Source organism: Tachypleus tridentatus, chromosome 10 (assembly GCF_004210375.1).
Source record: "Tachypleus tridentatus isolate NWPU-2018 chromosome 10, ASM421037v1, whole genome shotgun sequence".
NCBI lineage: Eukaryota > Metazoa > Arthropoda > Merostomata > Xiphosura > Limulidae > Tachypleus > Tachypleus tridentatus.
In genome coordinates this window covers 65,017,075-65,024,664 of record NC_134834.1, presented here as the reverse complement: position 1 = coordinate 65,024,664, position 7,590 = coordinate 65,017,075, and positions in this window count along the sequence as shown.

The window sequence follows — 7,590 nt, the reverse complement described above, 5'->3', positions numbered from 1 at the left end:
ATGAAATTTACGGTTTATGCTGATCGAAGGCAACTTACATTCTAGAAAGAATGATTTCTGTGATGCTGTGCTGTCACTTGCATGAGATGTTAAAGTAGAAGACATTCGAAAACTGACCAAGTTTGTCCATGATAGGCTCATCAAAGTTATGTTGAAAAATGTTGGTTATATACAATAAATAAATTAATTACAATCACGCTAAACAAACTCGCCTTTTCAGCCGTGGGTGCATTAAAATATTACGATCAATCCTACTATTCTTTGGTAAAAGAGTGGTCCAAGAGTTGGTGGTAGGTGATGATGACTAGCTGCCTTCCCTATAGTCTTACACTGCTATTTTGAGGGAAGACTAGTGCAGATAGCCCTCGTGCAACTTTGAGCGAAATTGAAAAACAAAACAAGATTCAACAAATAAATGAATTATCTTCTGATTCTTATGTATTAAGCGGTTTCTGTGTTACTTTTGGATATTAAAGATTAATTTTATCAGTTGTATTTATTATTACCCCAACAGTTGCTAATTTTGCGCTTAAGACTCATTTTATCAGGAACTTGCTTATAATTTGGCATTGGCAATTCATGATATTTTAGAAAACCTCTTATAACTTTACTATTTGTTAGTTAATTTTAATGAAAATTGCAAAAGTTGTGTGTGATAATATGGTAGTTAAGCTTTATAAATTTTACCTAAATCAAATGTATACTTTGGGAGATATTCGTAAAAATAGACCTTGCGTAATAATTTGGCATAAACTGTAGTAATACCACTGAAACGTCTTTGGATTTACTCAGACGGATGTAAAGCACAGCTTGCTTTCGGAAGCATAATTTGTTAATGAATGCCGTAGAAAATTGCTCTAGGGATTTCTTTACCTCGCGTAATATATATTTTAGTTTCTAGATTTTAACATCTAATACTGACCTGCTATTGCCTACAGTGAAACCAAGCCGGGATGATAAAGGGGGCTTTCTATGTTTTGAAACTTCACATAGTATACAACATTATACAATCCTATATAACATTGCACAATTCTATATAACATTAACTACAGTTACAAAACAATAAAGATTATTATGACGGTCAATATTTTTAATTTACTTCCAGATACATTTTTCGTTTCTTTGAAATTTAAATTTTTTTTACCACTCAAATAAAACCATACTTTTATATAGCATAATGTTTTAAGGTTAACAGATAACACAACTTGCTGAAATGTCATTACGTCTGAGCTTGAAAGTGGCAAAGTTAACTACGCTTAACCTTCTCTTCTAAATAACATGTTTATGAAAGCCTCTACGCTGTTAGATCATCGCGATCTAGTCGTCAGCGCGTCTGTCTGTGAATCCGAAGGTCAATGGTTTGCATCACGTTGCTACATAACGCGCTCTTTACTGTGAGTTATAAGAGTGACTGTCAAATACCTCTATTGGATTAAGGGTGGGGTGGATAATGCGGATTAGTTAAATATTCCTTGGTTTATCAGCTCAAAATCAAAGACGGTTAAAGCAGATAACCTCCTGTGTTTTACTCCTGATTTTAATCTTAGATCGTATTTTAACGATAAACCTATATAACCTAACTCAGTAAATTTTTCGCGTACTGTAGCAGTTTCTTTCTATAACTTCTATAATATTATAAATTAGATTCGTATTCACCGTGCCTTTTAGCAAAACATTTCTGAAAATCAGTAAACTACAATAAATACATGTATCTGTTAAACCTTTCGTATACATTTTATAAAAAAAAAATATTATCAACTATTTTATGTTACAATAACATACATTTTTAAATCAGTTGTAAAATGATAATGGTATGTTTAATATGGATGCTGGGAGAATGATTTATTATGCATATATTTAATATCTCAACTAATTTAATTTTGATTCAAAAAAATAAGTTTATGTAACTATTTTTGTGAAATACTATATATGTACTCACTTTTATTTAATTTCCCATAATGGGCATTAAATATCACAATTTTCAGGTTTCCTTCATATATTTTACATGGTTTTATGATAATTACATGCGTAAGTGCCTAATATAGAGGGCAAAATATGCACATGTCACCCTCCATTTTTTTCTTCAAAGTGTGAATATACTATCTTTAATGGATTGATTTAGTTTTTTTCCCTTCCCTACACTTAACAACAAAGTTAAGCAGTTATGATTCCAAACATGAGTACAAACGAAACATACAAATTAGTATATCAGTCTAGTCAGTCGTATTTTTGCTCTTGAAATATTTAACGACGTTCTTTTTTGATTAGATAGACTTACTGTGTAAAGTTAGTGAGACAGAACTACTCGAAACTGAAAATAGATCTATTGCTGAAATTAACCTGGCAGCCAGAACGAAATTCAAGTGAGTTAATAACAACCAAATACAGAATAAAACCCACTAATAAATTTTAAAAAATATCATTTTAGTTATCTAACTAGTTTCATTAATTTTATCTCAAAAATAACATAATATTGTATGCAATTCGTTTAATAGATTAAAAACTGTGCAGCATTTATATAAAACTAAAGTTTTGTCTCGAGAGAGAAAAAAACAGGAGGAAAAGAAATTACCTAAGAGGTTCTGATAATGATCATTTGGATTTCATATGGAAACTGTATGAAAAATTAAAATTTAGAACATGTACAGCTTTTTAAATGTGATATTGAATACGAACCACGAACTAATTTTCTACATACAACGTTCAGAAAAAGTTAAGGAAAATGAATCATAAGGTCAATTAATGTATATGTAAATGTTAAAATGAGCTTAGAATATATATGCAACGTTTTAAATGTGATAAAATATACATAATGGATTTAAAACATATGCAACTTTTCAAAAAGTGATAAAACCTATCATGAACATACATATATATATAAGTTTCTAAACTGAATAAATAAAATAAATAACAAACTTTAAATACCTACAATCGTTTTAAAGTTTCAATAACATATAAAATCAGAGTTTATAGAGTTATCATCATTAACTTATAATCAAAGAAAGCCGCCTACCTAGATTAATAAAAAATGGATATATCTCTTATAATACACCTTTCTTACTTATAATGTTTGAAATGGATTAATTTATCATTTAACCGCTTTAAGTGTGGGAAATATTTTATGACGTAATCACAATAATGTCTCCTGAGGTTGTTAGCTTAGGAAATTAGATTAGTCCTAACTACATGAACTAAGCTAAAAATGCAAGATAATTACTCATAATATATATACATAGTAAAAATAAAAAAGATAAATATATTATACATACAATGTGTGAAAACTAATATTGTTAATAAAACTAAAAATAAACACATGACAGGATTTATCTCACAGGACACTTAAAGCTGGTTGTTTACTTCATAAATAAGAAAATATTGAAAAAGTTATTTGTTAGCTTGCACTTAGAACTGAGATAGGCCCGGCATGGCCAAGCGTGTTAAGACGTGCGACTCGTAATCTGAGGGTCGCGAGTTCGCATCCCCGTCATGCCTAAACATGCCCGCCCTATCAGCCGTGGGGGCATTATAATGTGACGGTCAATCCCACTATTCGTTGGTAAAAGAGTAGCCCAAGAGTTGTCGATGGGTGGTGATAACTAGCTGCCTTCCCTCTAGTCTTACACTGCTAAATTAGGGACGGCTAGCACAGATAGCCCTCGAGTAGCTTTGTTCGAATTTCAAAAACAAACAAACAGAACTGAGATAAAAGTTTAAAACAACTTAAGAAAGTTAAGGGAACGCTAAACTAACTCTACAAATAAGTAAAGTTTAAAATATCAGAAAAAATTTAAGTTTGAAATTTAATAAGGTACGATCCAGAATATTTTGATTATTACAATAAATTGTAATAACCAGCTCTAGTTTAGCAGGTAATCATTCCTATTTATTGTATTCTTGGATTAAGTAACAACTGAGGACAAAAAGAAATTTAAGACCTCAACGGAAGATTAGAAATTAAAACGTTAAAGTGAAAAAGCGTAAGAGGAGAAAAATAAGAAATGACACCTAGTTAAATGGTGAGTGAAAAATAGTATGTCGGAGTATAAAGTAAGTAATGGCACCTGGGAACAGTCTTAATCAATTGATAATAAGAAATGACACCTGGGAGCAACCTATGCAACAGTAAAGTTAGTAGTGACACCTGTAATTGAAAAATAAACTGTAACAATTGGGAACAATATTAATAAAAGGAATGCTAGACTGACACTTTGGACAATCTTGAAAGGAAGTTAATCGATTACACATCAGCAAGATGTGAGTCTAATTTACAATTTTATGTTGTTCTTATAAATGTTTTATTAATATAAGGAGAAGAAATACGTATAATAGTATAGTGAGGTGGTTAAACTTTATCTGTATTAAATGGTTAGTAAACATATTACATTCATGAAACATCCACGAATCACCACGTTATTTCGTTCTTAAATTAATGAAATTACAAAGACTAATTTTACTCCTAAGGTAATGAAATCATACATTTTACAGTTTTACTGCTAAGGTGATGAAATCATATTCTACGGTTTTACTGTTAAGGTAATGAAATCCCAGAGTCTATAATTTGTCGCTGAGATAATGGGAGCACATTAATTAGTTTATTAGATACCTAATGAAATCACAAAGACTAGTTTTAATGCTGAGATACAAAATTGCGAAGCTTAACTTCACTATAAATTAATCTTACAGATGCCTATTGTTTCGTTTTTGCATCTTTGTGTAGTGGTAGAATATTATGTGCTGGGAAAAGAGTTTAAAAAAAATTATTAAACTTAATGTAAGTTTACAAAATATTATTCAGAAATTTCTTGTATTATTTGAGTCGAATTATTTGAGAAGATAGGACGTGTAAAAAGATATATTAGTAAATCTATCAAATCTGTCTTGGTATGTCATGTACAACGTAACCTTTGTATGTGTGTGTGTCTTCTTAGAGCAAAGACATATTGGGCTGTCTGATGAGTCCACCGAGGGGAACCGAACCCGAGATTTTAGCGTTGTAAATCCGAAGACTCACTACTGTGCCAGCGGGGAACACACCTTGGCATGTTGATGAGTTTTTTTTATATACAAAACTTGAGATCATGAAGGTAAAATTATATTTAAGTTTGTGTATCATATAATTTTCATTTCTCAATATATGTATTAATAATTTCGATAAACATCTCGAGAGTGATTGGTACAATGAGAAAATGCCCGTTAAAGATTTACTTGCTTGTTGTGACGTGCAAAACTACATAGTGGGTTATCTGCGCAATACGAACTATGACTATCGAAACACGGTTTTTACTGGTATGAGACCTCAAACTTACACTTAATGAGCACATCCGTGAAAGGATTACCATTTTATAATATTTCGTAACTGGTACAAAACTATAATGTTTTCAGACAAGTCGATAATATTATCTAAATATTCACTGCAGATTTTCCATGATGTTTTAAGAAGTGGCGGTAAAAGTAAATTGCTGTTTTTTAGTGATTTTTTGTGTGCAGTAAATATGAAAAGTAAACAGTAATTTGGGTTATTCAGAGATAATTATACTCACAAGTATCGAGATGAAATATTATAAATTTCAAGACAGTGCTTCAGGATTCGTTGGTTTGCTTAATGTGATGTACTTCATGAACACTTCACTCTGTAATATCACGAACTTCAGGCAGTAATTCAGACTTAGTTCATTTGCTTTACTAGACTGATGTAATTCATAGAATTATCACCGAGCAATATTACGAGTTAAATACAGCAATTTGTAGGACTTTTCTTTTTTTTGTTATTTTTATATACTGGTGCATTTGAAAAAGTTTCCCGTTGTATTACAGTAAGTTAAGGTCACTCATATAATTACAACTATACTAATGTTGGTTGAAAACTACATAGCAACACTACGTTATCTTATGTGAGGTCAAGGACTCTTTAAGCTACCAAAAATGTTCTAAATTGAGGTCATATGAAACTTATTTCACATATTAAAGTTAATAGCAATGGCTTCTATTACCGGAGATAGTATTGTTTTATAGAAGGACAGCGTATATGTGAAAGGGGGTTGCAGATCGTTTTATTAAAACTTAATGTTTCGCCCATGTTTCTATTGTATTGTATTTTCAACTAAGGTAGAGCTTTGAACAAAAGAAAGTGTAATAATTAATTATGTTATATTGGTGAATTTCATGTAATAATATTCTACAATATTTAGAAAATTAAAGGTAGCACCTTGGAACTCTCTGGTTTATTAATTCTAATGCACTTCAGTAACTATAACAGTATTATGTATGTGATATACTTCAAGCAGCACTTTGCAAAACGTTGATTTAATTATACGGAGATATTTTGTGTAAGTTTCACTCAGTGATATAAGATGAATACACTATGCAACAAAATTTTTACTTTTTCTTGTTCCTGGGCAAAAAGTGTTATTTTCCAATTGCTTATGCCTAAAGTAAATGGAAAAGACCTATTTTTCTCTTCAAACTTTCCTTTTGTGACCTGGGTAATGAAATTTTCAAATCTACCCATTTTCCAGAACATTCCAGGTAGATTTAATGCTGAGTAGCTGATAAATATTTTTTTCGAACTTACAAGAATTTTCAAGAATGCTGTACTACTCAAGAATTTTCTAGAACTTTCCATAGTAATATATATACAGGGCTTACCACTCACCATTTCAGTTTAGTTCTAGCTGCCTAAGTGGACACATAGACCTATATGATTTTATCGGAAATGGCATCAAGAAGCTGCAAGCATTCTCCAGATGCATTCTGCTATGTATGTGGCCAATTTATGAAGACAACAGCGAAAAAGTACTCTGTGACAGCACCTGCCAAAATGCGTGAAGCCTACAAGGCATATTTTGGCATGCCTGTTGGGGATCAAGACAAACCCTGGGCACCTCGTTTTACCTGTAAGCACTGCAAGAAAACTCTAGAAGGTAAGACGGATCATTTTTGCTTGCTTGAATAGTAATATTTTATATTATACAAATTTCAGACCTTTTAAAATTTAAATATATTTTTTTAATTTCCAATAGTATAGATAAAATATTACATATAAAATATTTTGCATGAATCTCTTACACATCAGTCGTGGATGAAATAAATTTATTCCTCATAATAACAATTTTATATTGCTCTTTTGCCGGATGGTACAGAGGGGAAAAGAGAGCCATAAAGTTCGCTATTCCAAGAATTTAGCATGAACTCACTGACCACTCAAGCAATTGCTACTTCTGCATGGTGGACCCTTCCAAACGTCAGGCTGGCAAGAATGCATCTACTATCATGTATCCAGGCCTTCCATCATCCATCGCCCCAGTGCCACACTACCGTGAGCTCCCTGTACCCACTCCGATAGAGAGAAAGCAGCCATCCTCAGAAGAGAGCAGCAAATCAGAAAAGGAAGTACGCCCATATTACAATTTCAGAGGTGCAGCTGATGAGAGAAACCCATACTACCCCAACCAAAGAGACCTCAATGACTTGATCACAGATATTGATCTAACAAAGTCGAATGCCGAGCTTTTGACATCTAGGCTCAAGGAGTGGGATTTGTTAGATGAAAGTGTGCAAGTCGCAAGTCAGAGGAAGCGTCAACGACATTTT